Genomic DNA, 15,375 nt, shown 5'->3' with positions numbered 1-15,375 from the left:
ACCACGAACAGCGCCCCTTCTGCACGAACAGATCAAATGAAAGAGTGAAGAGCAAACCGCCTGGTCACGCCTGATTCTGATTGACCTTCAAACTAAGCCTTCAAAAAACAATATGGCCTAGACACAAGTGCCCACATGGTGTCTTCAACGAAGCAACTCTGAGCATCTCCAGTCTTTTCATTTAGTGGGAGGTTTTCACGTTAAGTTGTTCGGGAGTCTGGGGATGTTTTTTTTTTTTTAATTTATTTATTTTAATCATAAAACGTTTTTAAAATAAATTGGGGATGATGGAAGATTTTCCCATCAAGTCAAATGTGAAGACTTCTCTCACTTTCCAGGGGACAGGATGCATTTTCTCTTCATGCATTCTTGTTCCATTTTTGCTTTGTTAAATGTTTTTTTTTTTTTTTTTTTTTTTTGGTTGTTAATTTTTTGGGGGGGTTAAAATTGTCTTCACATTCTGCTGCATTAATGTTGCATGCATCACAGAGCTCATCCGCGGTTTAATTCATTGCTCAAGGGCACCTCGGAAGTTGTCAGGAAGCTGACTCCCATTTCTCAAACCAGTCCCATTTTCCCTTCATTTTATGTTCCACAGCCTGACTTTAACCTTTGACACACCAGTGTCACACGGAGCCACTTTTTTTCCCCCCACCACAATGTATAAATCTTCACTAAATATGCACAGTAGTAATAGTGATCTCAATACAGAAAATATACTGTATAGATACTGTGTGTATAAGGGCCTGACTGATATGGATGTTTTTGGGAAAATTCCAATTTTAGGCTAAACAAAAAAAATAAACGGATTAATTGTTTGATCAGAAATAACTATTTAATTAACAACCCCCAACATCCTAGGCAACCGCCTAGTTCGCCTATTCTCAGGGCTGGTCCTGAGTGGGATAGGGCAATAATTATTAAAGGTACAATGCATTTAGTTAATGAAGTTATAAGGACATTAATCTTTCTCATATGTGTCTGTGCTATCAGTAGTCATATATATTTATAGATAGATAGATAGATAGATAGATAGATAGATAGATAGATAGATAGATAGATAGATAGATAGATAGATAGATAGATAGATAGATAGACAGACAGACAGACAGACACGGTGGTTGAGTGGTTAGCACATCCGCCTCCAGTGCTGAGGATGCCTGTGTGGGTCTTCTCCGGGTACTCCGGTCTCCTCCCACATTCCAAAGACATGCATGGCAGGTTAATTGGGCACTCCGAATTGTCCCTCGGTGTGATTGTGTGTGTGTGGATGGTTGTTCGTCTCTGTGTGGCCTGCAATTGGCTGGAAACTAGTTCAGCCTACTGCCCGAAGCAGGCTGAGATAGGCTCCAGCACCCATGCGACCCTTGTGTGGAATAAGCGGTTAAGAAAATGGATGGATAGATGGATGGATAAATACTGTTGTTCCGATACCAGTATCGGGTGAGGCCCCGATACTGCATTAGAACAGTGGTATTGGGATCGGCGAGTACTAACAAGTAACATGCCGATGCCATTATTTCCGACGCTAATATAGGATTTTGGATGCAGCATCTTGTGTCTTGCTCATGCATGACATTCCATGATGTGTGATGTGTTTACTGCATGCCGAGCCAAGATATCCTACTGGACCTTGAATGCTCTGAACCAATGGCAGGACAGCTTTTTCATGTTGGGGGGGGGGGGGTAACCTAGGCATTGGTACAGTATCGGCATCGCAAAACTGGGTATCGAAATCGGGGGCCAAAAAAACATTCATTGTAAATGGTTTTGTGAAAAAATATTTGTCAACTGTGGGCATGTGAAGCCCTTTGAGACTCTTTTGTGATTAAGGACTATATAAAGAAACTTGATTTGACTTAACTTGAAAAAATATGTTTTTTAAGTCTTTTTTTTTTTCCCCATGCAATTTTGGCAATCCAAACCACCAGGATTAGGATTTGCTTTGTTTTGAATGGCTGGTCGATAGGATGACCTTATCAACAAATTTCATTGTACAGTATATCCTGGATTTTGGGGGATATAAGTCTAAGGTATAGATTTATGTGTAGCCTAATAAATAATAAGACCAGAGTCACTTGTGTATAACTGATGTAAATGTTTAGAGAACATAAAAGGTAAAAATAATTTGACACCGTTTGAAGGGTCATATAACATATGCATACACTAATATACATATACACTCCATTTCATCTCATTTTTTTTATATTAATTGACTCAAGCATAAAATGAAGAACGGTGATAAGCTGGGGCTGGCCAGAAATAACTTCTAAGTAATAATTCTAATTAATAATAATAATAATAATAATAATAATAATAATAATAATAATAATAATAATAATAATAATAATAATAATAATAATAATAAAGTATCAGTATGAGCTACAATGACAGAGATTCAAAAGATCTACATGCTGGGATCTGTGCGAATCCTCAGAAAGGTGCGACGTATATGAACAGAATAATTCACTTGAGCGACTGACACCCTGTCTTATACTATCATTAATTCCTTAATTAGTTTTATCCTGAAGTGCCATTTTAATTGGGGGTGTAACACATAAATGTAAACAATTTTACACTTTCAAAAATATTTTCTGGGGAGGAAGAGATCCTGGAGAGAGCCTGGAGTTCCTAAAGGCTCTGGATGTCGTGGGGCTGTCGTGGTTAACACGCCTCTAGAACATCATGTATACATCACGGGCAGTGCCTCTGGATTGGCAGACAAGAGTGGTGGTCCCCCGTTTTAAGAAGGGGGATCGGAGAGTGTGTTCCAACTATAGAGGGGTCACACTCCTTAGCCTCCCTGGTAAGATCTATTCAGGGGTGCTGGAAAGGAGGGTCCATTGGTAAGTCGAATCTCGGATTCAGGTAGAGCAGAGTGGTTGTCGTCCCGGCCGTGGAACAGTGAACCAGCTCTACACCCTCGACAGGATCCTCAAGGGCCCATTGGAGCTCGCCCAACCAATCCACATGTGCTTTGTGGACTTGGAGAAGGCGCGCGACCGTGTCTCCCGGAGGGTTCTATGGGGGGGTGCTTCGGGAGTACGGTGTACCAAGCCCCATCATACGGGCTGTTCGGTTCCTGTACGAGCGGTGCCAGAGTTTGGTGCGCATTGCCAACAGCAAGCCAGGATTCGTTTCTAGTGAGGGTTAGACTCCACCAAGGTTGCCCTTTGTCATCGATTCCGTTAATAACTTTTATGGACAGAAATTCTCGGCGCAGCCAAGGCGTTGAGAGGGTCCGGTTTGGTGGCCTCAACATTGCATCTCTGCTTTTTGGGGATGATGTGGTGCTGTTGGCTTCATCCAGCTGTGATCTGCAACTCTTCCTGGAGGGATTTGCAGCTAATTGTGAAGCGGTTGGGATGAAAATCAGCACCTCCAAATCCGAGACCATGGTCCTCAGTCGGAAAAGGGTGGAGTGCCGTCTTTGGGTCGAGGATGAGATCCTGCCCCAAGTGGAGGAGTTCTTGGGATCACGAGTGAGGGGCAGGATGGGGAATAAATTGGCACCAACACATTTCTCTGTCAGGCTTATATAGACAGCGAATCGATCAGATTGGCTGTGGCTAGACATGTGGGCAACAGGACTGACATGCATTGGATGGAGTGGGAGATTGACAGGCTGATCGGTGCAGGGTCTGCAGGACCCTGTATCGATCAGTTGTGGTGAAGAAGGAGCCGAGTTTAAAGGCGAAGCTCTTGATTTACCGGTGGATCTATGTTCCTGCCCTCACCTATGGTCATGAGCTGTGGGTTGTGACCGAAAGAACATGATCCCGGATACAAGCGGCCAAAATGGGTTTCCTCTGCAGAGTGTCCGGGCTCCCCCTTAGAGACAGGGTGAGAAGCTTGATAATCCGGAAGGAATTCAGAGTCGAGCCGCTGCTCCTCCATGTTGAGACGAAGCAGTTGAGGTGGCTCGGGCATCTGGTTCGGAGTCCTCTTGTATGCTTCCCTGGGCAGGTGTTCCAGGCATGTCCCACCAGTGGGAGGTCCTGGGGACGACCCAGGACATGCTGGAGAGACTATGTCTCTCAGCTGGCCTGGGAATGCCTTGGAATCCCCGCCAGAGGAGCTGGTTGAAGTGGCTGGGTGAGGGAAGTCTGAGCTTCCCTGCTAAAGCTGTTGAGTCCGTGACCCAACCTCGGATAAGTGGTATATGATGGATGGCTGGATGTATGGCATCAGAGTAATTGACATAATTATTAAGCGAGGCACTGAAAAATAAAAGATGTGGTTAGATACTGTGGTATTGTGCTACAGGAAGATACTAAAGCATAGTGCTGCAGTCAGACAGCAGTGAATGTTTCTGTCTTGTCTGAGGTAATCAATTTCTGTGAGTCTGCTCAGAAAAATGCAGGAACAGGAAGAGCTCAGATCCGGACAGCTGACTGTCAGCTCCCATATCCTGCTTTGGAAATAGTCCAATCTGACCTGTATGTTTGAATGACATTAAAACAGATTTGTTGTCAGGTACAGATAAAATGGAGCTAAATTCAAAGGAGAAAGGAGACAAAGAAAGCATGCTGTGGACGCAAATGCCATGAAAGCAATATCAGTGACTTCCTCTGTCCATCAGCAGGTTAAAGTGTGTGAAGAGCTCTTGTTTTTCTGCAGCTGCAACGAGGACTAGTTAAAGAGGGCTGTATACCTCTCACTGGAACACAATCAATAAAACAACATAACATCATATGGCATCCTAACAATTGAACTGTCAAAATGTCAAAATACGCGAACAAAGTAACATCATATCTCACATTATAACAAAAATCATCAAAGGATTAACTCAAACTTTTGCTGTCTTTATTCTTTTTCTTTTTTTTAGACACTTATTCTGAAGGAAGGACCAGCATCAACAAGGCGGTTCAGAGAAGAGAGAAGAGCAGAAGTTGCCAATGTTACAGTGCCATGCCAGATGGAGATGATCAATGTTGAGCCAGGAGTGATTGCCAGGAGCCATGTGGATGTCTTAGTAGAAGTGCTGGCTCTATGAAGCAGGGTTTAGAACTGTTACTGTTTTATATTTATGAATTTATTTTAGTACCTTTCAACTAGTACAATTTCCAGTTTTCTTCATTTTCCACTTACTCCATTTTTTTTTTTTTTTAATTCCGGATCTGTGTTGGAGGCCAGTAACTGTTATGTTCTGGGGTTGGATCCCAAAACGCAGACACAAATAAGAGTTTTAACACTTTATTCGCATAACATCAAGAGGCGTGGAACTAACTTGACTTGACCAGAAACAACGGGAAGGCATCATGGATCCAGAAGCATGGAACAAGGCCAGCAGAGGAGCAGGTGGACAGCTGGACAGGAGAATAAATTGGCACCAACACACTTCTCTATCAGGCTTATATAGAGAGCGAATCGATCAGATTGGCTGTGGCCAATGACATGCATTTCTCTGATTGGCTTCTGACCAGATAAAGAGATTAAAGATTCCTGACATCACATAGTTTCTGACTTCACATAGCTTCTTACCAGTTGAAACTAGTTGCTGTTACATGCTGATTGCATCAGACCCCAAAGCACAGTCATGACCCAAACATAACACTTGCATGACCTAAACATAACCCTTGCCCCAAACAGAACACAGTCATGACAGTAACCTTGCTCTCGCAAGATGAATGTGTGAGTTCACAAACTTTGGAGAATACATCTTTTACCGCTCCCGTTGATTTCCACCACCATTCACAGAGCGACATTTCGTTTGGGGCGGGACATGCAACTGTAACGAAACCAGGAAGCCAGCGCCGACACCGTAGCTAACAAACAAACCTAATATGGACGAATGTACGCTACAATTAATTCTGTTCTTGCAGAATTACTCACTGTTTCCTTGTTGAATGTTGAACAGTGAGAGGCGCTTTGTGCATTTCTAGCTGGTAAGATGTTGGTGCTCTTCCCCCCTTTGACATGAATGAAGACGAAATTTTCACCCGTGGGCGTGATTGGTTAAAGGGGTGGCAAACTGCGGTCCTGCAGGTTTTATAGATTTCCCTACTCGAAGTGCAACTGATTCCAATTAACGGGCTTGTTATCAGGCTTCTGCAGAGCTTGCTGATGAGCTGATTATAAATCAGATGTGTTGAAGAAGGGAAATATCCAAAACCTGCAGGACTGCGTCCCTCGAGGACCGGATCTCGCCACCCCTTGTATAAGTGCTTGAAATAGTGAGTATGTAAATGGGAGAACCACTGAGTGGAAAACCTATTCCTTCAAATTAACCAAAGCAATCTTGAGAGTCTGATGTCACTGTTTTTCTTTCTTACATCTACGATTATTGACAACGATTGTTCTCTGATGATTTTGGCATCAAGGAGAGCTTTGAGATGACGTTGCTCGGATGCTTAAACAAATTTTATCTCTCAACTTGATTGGGTATTTCTCTCTTTTTTTGTGAATGAAGTCAACATCGTAATTGTCAAACATCAGAGCTTGTTTTTTTTCCTTCTCAAAGAGAGGAATCACCAAAGTCAAACTGCAACTTTGAGTTCACTTGTGAAGCACTGGTTTCATAAAAGATACAATTTCCCATTAAGATAAATAGAACCTTTGTATTTTGCAAAATTTCTTGAGCTCCTACTACTTTGGCAATGACGTTTTGCGTTGCATCATGGTCTGTCTTAATTTTTAACAGCAGTTGGCGTGGTGACGAGAACAGTTTATGAAGCTTGCAGTAGCTAAGGATGAATTAGGTGTAACCTTGCAAGATGACTTTCTGATGAGCAGGGATGGTGGCAGGTGTAAGGCTGCTGGGTTTGACTTGGCCAAATCTACCAGATGGTATGATGCTGGTATCGTCGCTACTGCAGAATAAAGAGCACTTGAGCATAACAAAAGAATGAAGTGATCCAAGGAGTGTTGTCATTGCAGTTTTTGCTTGTAAAGACTAGAGGCCCAGCTAGTCATGATATGACAACCTTCCTGATGGCATTGGCCTCTTAATGGTTGTTGGCTGGTCTGGTAACCCGTATGTGAAAGCTTACTTGCAGGTTTCCTTTTTCTTGGGGTGTTCTAGATTTGATTAATCTTATCACCCAAAGCCACAAGTCCTCCCCTGCTATTATACAGCCCTTCTGAGCTTGTTCACACTCATTTCCTTAGATAATTAAAACTATATTAAACTTCAAAAGGATAAGAAAGACCTTTCTTGTTAATTTTGTTGCCAGACTTTTCACAAACTAAATAACTTTCTTCTCCTGTGCATATTCTAGGCATGTGCAAGTATAATGTTATCTTGGCCAGGTTCCTCGATAGACCTTTTACCATCTTATCCAACAGCCAATAGCTCATTTCCTGCTCTTTTAATCTATCTGTCTCTGTCAAACTGACGGCGCAAGACCTGGGCTCTAAACCATGATTTCTTTTCAAGCCTACATTTCCTCTCAGCAATGTTAATTCACATTTGCATCCAGACAATAGCAGTGAGGCCTTTCAAACTGCAATATAATAGATCGAAACAGGAAGATTTGTTTCCATGGTTTATTTATGTGCTACTGGAAACAAACAAAAGACGTGGGATTGCCTATGTCAACACCACTGAGAATTCGAGATGCTGAAAATTAAAAACATTGCAAATTTGATTCTTTTATAGCTTCTGTGTAGCATGCCATTAATGCGTTTGAAAGGCTGTGCTCATTGTGATAATGACCCTGAAGCAATAATTAAAACCTGGTGCATATCTGATTTTATCTAATGGGGAGCATTGCATCAGATATTGTCACAGTAAACACATGAACTGCACTAAACAGGCTAAGTACAATTGAATTATTTCTAAATTAACTGTTTGAACCAGTGACGGTTGTACCGCTATATGTTTAAATGAGCCAACATTTTGAAACAGGATGATATATTTTGCATTTGCTGAACAGATAGGTAAGCACAAACTGGACTATACTGGCCAGATCACTTTTACAAGAAAGTTTTTAACCTGGTTGAATAAAAGTCAAACAAGTCACATGTGGTGTAAAACCAGTGTCAAATCCAGATCTAGAAAGTACCGGTAAAAACCCTGGCACCACAGTGTGTTTGGTTGGTCTCTACTTTTTGTTACGGCCCACCCAAAAAGAGAATATTTCATGAACATCCAGCCTTTGGGAACTCCAGGTGGATCTCATCCACCCCCAGTGTCCTGCCACCAAGGAGCTTTATAACTACTGTGGCAACTTCAATCCCAGAGATAGGAGATTCCGCCTCAGAGTTCCCAAACTCTGCTTCCTCAACTGAAGGGTTGTCAGTGGAATTGAGGAGGTCTTGGATGTATGTTCCCCATCAACTCACAATGTCTTGGTTAGATCATTTCTGCACTGCTTTCCCTGGCTGGGCCATCAGATGGTGGACCAGAATTTCCTCAGTCGTCCCAAAGTTATTCTTCATGGTCTCACCAAATTCGGTAAAAAGTATCTTTTTCTGTCAAGAGTTGAGGCATGATTGAGGACCCAAGTGCAAGGAGGCAGATGTGCTCAAAAAGTGGTTGTTTAATAACAAAAGTAAAAAAAAAAAAAGATTATCCAAGAACGAGATACACAAAATCCAAAACAAGAGCCAACAACTATGAAGAAATAACTTAACTGAAGACCAAATGAACATCGACAATGCACCCACGCAGACTGAACAAAAAAAACTGCATACTATATACACTCACACTGATTGACGCAACAAGACACACCTGGGTGAGGGAACTGATTGGTCAACACACGGGGCAGGGAAAACACAGGTGGACAAGGTTATGCATGACGAGACAAGAACATATATCAAAAACACTAACCAGACAAAGACAACATGAACACCCAAAATACCCAACCCCACTGAACCGAAACGTGACATCACCCTCCCCCTCAAGAGACGGCTCCCAGACATCCCACAACGTCCAAAAAAAAAAAAAAAAAAAGTTAAAAAACAGAGTCCGGGAGAAGAGGGCACAGAGGCGGGAACCAGGCCCACCATCAGGGCCAGTCTGGAGGCACCACACGAGAAGAGCCCGGGTGAGGCGGGTCAGGTGGGCGTCCTGGGCACCAGTCCAGAGATGCCCGATGCCTCATGACCGCAGGAGGTGGCCGCAGGGCCTGGACCGCCAGAACAGGCTCAGGTGGTGGCCGCAGGGCATGCGCCGCCGGAACAGGCTCAGGTGGCAGCCGCAGGGCGTGCGCCGGCGGAACAGGCTCAGGTGGCGGCCGTGCTCTTCCAGCTGAGGCCAGCCGCCATATTGTCTCATCCACTGAGGCATCTGTTAACAATCCCCGTGCTCACAAGTTTCTTGCTTCAAGCAAGAGTCTTACCAGCGCCCCCTCAGGGTCCATCTGTGGTGGGTGCATTCTGTCAAGATTTGAGTCGTGGTCGAGGACCCAAGTTCAAGGAGACACAGCAAGGAGGCATATGTGCTCAAAAAGTGGTTGTTAATGAGACAAAAATCAAAAAGATACTCCAAGAACGAGATAAACAAGAGCCAACAATTGTGAAGAAATAACTTAACTTAAGCCCTCGACCAAAGGAACCATGACAGCAACGTAATATTGACAATGCACCCACGCAGACTGAACAAAAAACAGCAGACTATATACACTCACACTGATTGATGCAACACGACACACCTGGGTGAGACACAAGTGGGTGAGGGCACTGATTGGTCAACACACGGGGCAGGGAAGACACACAGGTGGACATGGTTACGCATGACGAGACAAGAACATATATCAAAAACACTAACCATCCATCCATCCATCATCTTGACCGCTTATTCCTCACAAGGGTCGCGGGGGGTGCTGTAGCCTATCTCAGCTGGCTTTGGGCAGTCGGTGGGGTACACCCTGGACTGGTTGCCAGCCAATCGCAGGGCAAAACACTAACCAGACAAAAGACAACATGAAATAGAGAGGACAGCGCACCCTCTGTCGGCTAAAGGCAATACCTGAATTCCCTGTGCCATATATTGTACATATTTAGCTAGTGTGCTAAATGGTTTACTACAGAAACATTAACACTGATGCCAAAAGGTAATATGTAGAAAAACACAGACTTACAGGCAGTTTAGGAGTTCCTGGTGAACTTTTGTATCCATGAGTCTCTGACGATATGCCACAGGGAATTCAGGTACTCCCTTTAGCCGACAGAGGGCGCGCTCTCCTCTCCTGAAAAGCTGGAAGGCGTTGTTGCGGTCAAAGCCCCGCCCCTCCACGTTAAAACACTGCCAATAAGATGAAATTGAAAAAAAGAGAAGTGAAACTGAAAACCAGTGAGTTGAAACTGAAAAACCGTGACACTTGAAAAAAAAAAAAAAAAAGAGAGAAAATGTAAAAAAAATAAATACATCTGTAGATTGGCATTGAAAAAGACATAACACACCAAAAAAAATATGATTAAAGAAAAGTGTTTTTTTTAATGTTTATATTTTATTTTTCAATACAACCTTTTACAATGCCAATACTTGTTTTCCAATGCCAATACTTGTTTCAATGTCAGTGCAGCTTTTTCCACAATGACATTTTTTTTTTTTTCCCAAAACCAAATCTTATTGTCAGTTTTGTGGCTCCATAGACTCGGCGGTCTCCGTTGTTTATCGTCCTCTTCCTTTGACGCCTCTTGTTTGCTCTAGGTTAGCCTCTTTGTCTCTATGACGAATGCATTGTATATTTTTCAGTCAAGCATGGTCAGCAAAGTCGGTGTCTTTATAATAACTTTTATAATATCGTCCAGCGGAGCTAGGTGTTTAGGCTGTTGCTCGGTGCATGCCGTCATGGAAGTCACACATAATAGTTTAACACCAGAATTAAGTGTTTGGGTGATATATGTTTATATAGAAGTCTGGCTGGAACTGCATTAAAATACTATAGTGAGTATCCAATTTTGAACAGCAACTAACAGTCAAATTAACAACTGGTTTCTCAGGGCTGAGCTTTAGTGTTTGCCAGCTCGCCAATAACGACTAAAAACCGCGTCGTGCGAACTCAGTTTACGGTACCATTCGCCCAGATGGTGACCTAAAAATTATCGCCACTGGAAGAGTGGTCACAGACTCGTGACAGCACCCGCTATAGATAACACTCTCTCTCTCTCTCTCTCTCTCTCTCTCTCTCTCTCTGTTTAAATGTGTTACATTATTTTCAGCAGTTTTGTGACGATACGACTTGGAGAAAAGGGACCAAATTTCTTATCAAAGGATCGGGCTACCTCATTTTCCATTTTAGGAGCCTGGCTGGCCTGGTTTATACTTCTGCATTTGCTCTTGCGTGAATGACGCGTCAAGAATTTGAAGTACCGCGTAGCTCGTGTGTGTGACGAGAGAGGGGGAAAAAAATGTGTTCGCTTAGCACCTGGCTGTTGTGTTTTGGTGAGTTTACGGCCGACACCGGTGCAAATTGGCATTAAATAATTGCCACGGTGATGAGCCAACTCTCCCCACGGCTTTGTGTTTTGTTCCTGAATTGAATTGAACTTCCTGAATTGGTCATAAAATGCAGATGAATCTCCACTCTGTGGCGTCCCAGCCGTAGCGACACCCCGACTTGGAGTGAAACTACAGCAGAACTCGATGTGTATAGACCCTTATAGTGTGACGTCACGTTTAAATGTGCCCCTTACGGTGGAGGGCAGGGTGTCAATGTGAGTGAATTAGAAAACAATCAGTGTGAGGTAGAAAACAGGTCAAACAGTTGATAAATCAGCGACCAATGATATGGTAAACTTGTGCGCGGCTGACGGATGCGCTAATGGCTCAAGAGGGATGACATCACTCTTCCTGCTGCCGGCAGCGATTCTAAACCAGGTGGAAGACAGTAGGAGTAGGAGTGAAAGACAAGCACGGTGGCTAACGCGAAATCAGCCAAGAGGAGTGGCCTGTAAGTTTAAAGATATATTAACATAGTACAAAAATATTTGTAATATACCTAATTGTAGAGCTGCCAATGTGGAGTACACATTTTTGGCTGGCGAGTATGTTCGTACATACTCGCAAATATGTTCGAACGTATTGAAACATGTTCGAACATACTCGCAAATATGTTTGAACGTATTGAAACATGTTCGAACATACTCGCAAATATGTTCGAACATTGTCGCAAATACGTTCAAAAATACTCGCAAATACGTTCGAACATACTCGCAAACATGTTCGAACATGCAAATATGTTCGAACATACTCGCAAATATGTTTGAACATATTTCAATACGTTCGAACTTACTCGCAAATATGTTCGAACATACTCGCAAATATGTTCGAACATACTCGCAAATATGTTCGAACATATTTCAATACGTTCGAACTTACTCGCAAATATGTTCGAACATATTTTGTGAGTATGTTCGAACATATTTGCGAGTAAGTTCGAACGTATTTCAACACGTTCGAACATATTTGCGAGTATGTTCGAGCATACTCGCCAGCCAAAAAATGTTTGCTCCACATTGGCAGCTCTACGCTTCCGTAGTAACGTGATTTGTTTGTATTCACAATAGAGTCCTGAGTTTGATTTCATTTCTTTTTATATAAATTTATAAATATTTACCGTTTCTCCAAAGAACTTAGAACTTATTAAAAATGTTAATGTGAAAGTGCCCCTCCAGAATGAATGATATAATGATATAATGAATGATAAAATATGGTAAGAATTTTACCCTGATCATGTGCTTTCTCAGCCCATGAATGTTGAGCATCTATCATAACGCCACTGATATTTTAGTTGAGGCACATAATATCAGTGATGACTAGATTTCTGGCAAAGTCTGACTTCCTTGGAATTATAATTACTTTATTTATCGTCTCATGGGTCCTCAGACTATTCATTACCAGGCAAGGTAAACGATTAGCGTGAAGGAAATATATTAGTGTAAATTATGCTTAGCAACAGCACGAAAGTCACAATTTATTTACCAGTAATAACATTTCCATTGAAAGAAAGTGTTTTGAAAATGAATATGGAGCTTTTTTTAATCAATATTCATGAAATAGGATAATATAGTATCACTAAAGTTTAGATCAGGGGTGGCCAAGTTCGGTCCTCGCGAGCCCCTATCCAGCCTGTTTTCCATGTCTCCCTCCTTAGCAGAAGCCTGATAATTGATAATGATCCTGATCATGAATCAGGTGTGTTAGTGGAGAGCAACATGGAAAACAGGCTGGATAGAGGCTCTCGACGACCTAACTTAGCCACCCCTGTTTTAGATCAATAACCTCAAGAGATAAACAAATTTACAGTCTCACTGCATTTCACGCTTCCTCGATTTTGCTGTCCCAGCAGTTATACAGTCACTTACTTGCAACTTTCTTTTATGTTCATGTTTGTGTCCAGATTGTTACAGAGTAAGCGTAAACTTGCAGTAGTATGTTATTGATGCAGACGTTCACTCACTGCTTCTGGCTGATATAATTTTTGAGTGTGAGAAACGAGATGGAATAAAACTGCACCTTCTCTATGATTTATGTCAAGGGAGCTATTTATATTTTAATTAGAAGATAAGAAAGTCATCCCGAACTATTTCCTCTCAGACATCAATACAGGAGCTACTATACAGTAGCTGCAACACAATATTATAAAGAATGCTTTGACCACTAAAACCAGTTCAGGGTGTACACCACCTACTGCCCAAAGCCAGCCGAGGTAGGCTCCAGCACCCCCCGCGACCCTTGTAAGGAAAAGCGGTCAAGAAAATTGATGGATTGATGGCCACTACATACGCTGATATCCTGTGACATCAAGTATGACGGCAGTTTGAACTTTGATTTTTTTCCCTCTGTATAGGCACAATTTTTGTAAAATTCAAAATTGTTAAACTTGGGTTGTTATCAAATGCATTGATGTGGACTGTGGAGGTCATGCAAAATAAACTTGGTATTACAGAAGGGCACATACTGTTTACAGTTCATAAATTGCCTTTACATTGCATATCTAAATTTCACTAGATAATTTTTGTAGGCCTATTCTTGGTCATGAATAGCCAACCAGATTTTTTTGTATTATATTCTGTGATATACATTAAATGATTACAGCAATCCCACTTTCAGATGCGTGAAGCTTTGCCAAGATGCTTGAATCATTGTAACGATTATCGGCCGGTTGTAACTTTTTGCAACCTCAGTTCCAAAGGAATTGAGCTCCTGTGGCCTGAACATGCCACTGTGGGGGGTGGGGAGCACAAGAACATCCCCCACAAACAGCCACACATGCTCTGACTGACATGCGCACGCGCACACACACACAAATCAGGACAGTAAAAGCCTTCTTAGAAACTTGACTTTCTTATTTTGCAACAGAACAATGAATTATGAAATGTTATGTTTGCCATTTGTGAAATGTTGACTCCATGAAATGTCATGAAAATGTTCCATTGCAGTGGCAGATTCTCCACTAAACTTTCATGTGTATGCACGTTTTAACAGTGTAAGCTAGGTAACATTTTATTTGAGGTATTCAATTGTACGTGTTGCATTGGTTGAATTCTGACCTTAGAATCTTAACACACATGGGATCCAGATTCAATCTGATTAGTCTTCCAAAATCCTCCCCCAGCTGGTAACTTTCCACTTTGGTCACCAGACCCCTGGTGTGGAGGCCGCCGCCTTCCCAATTTAAAAGCACGCTCCCTGCGTGCTGCTCCCTCTCTTCCGCTGCTCTTTGGCTCCCGCTTCTTCGCTGCTCCTTGGCTCCTTCCTGGTCTCCATCGGCGCGGCTGCCAGACAAAGGGCTAGCCCAGCTAGCTTAACCTCCAGCACACGGCAACGCACAGAAGCCATCGCGTGTTGCGACAGGCGCAGCGAAACACGCTGCTTTTAGTCCCTGCAAAGGCTCAACGGATGGTGCTTTTCCCAAGCACGCTGAGGCCTCCACCAAGAGGGCCTCTCCCCAGCCAGCAGGTTGACCCCGTGACGCTCAGTTGGCCAGCCGGACGACCTGTCTCTCCCTCTCCTGAACTTAACCTTCTCCATTCTATCTTCAAACGGGCTTGGCGAGTCTCCATCCAGGGTCCTGCTTCTCAGACCAACCCCATTGTAAGTGCAACTTTGCAGGCCTTCGCCCTAGTACAAATTGGTGCAAACTAGGTTGATTGTGGGTCCCATGTTGGTTTGATTTAAGAAATCTATCACCTTGGTTAAGACCGTTTCTCTTTTCTTCTTTTCTTCTCCTTTGATTATTTTTATTATTTTAGTTCTCGTTTCATTTCCTATCATAGTAGTTAGTTTTGCTTCTTGAAATTCTAAGTAGATTATCCCACCTAGGTTAGAGAATAAACGTGCACAAAACTCAACCCCTGGTTTACTGTGTGTGTGTTTCATCAATTTATAGTGACCTCTAAGCTGAACAAAGAACTCACAAAATTGTAGTAAGGGCACAACCTTCATTTTAATGACTGATCCAACGAGGTTCTCATCTGTTATCC

This window comes from Festucalex cinctus, chromosome 18 (assembly GCF_051991245.1).
Source record: "Festucalex cinctus isolate MCC-2025b chromosome 18, RoL_Fcin_1.0, whole genome shotgun sequence".
NCBI classification, from domain to species: domain Eukaryota; kingdom Metazoa; phylum Chordata; class Actinopteri; order Syngnathiformes; family Syngnathidae; genus Festucalex; species Festucalex cinctus.
This window is presented reverse-complemented; position numbering follows the sequence as displayed.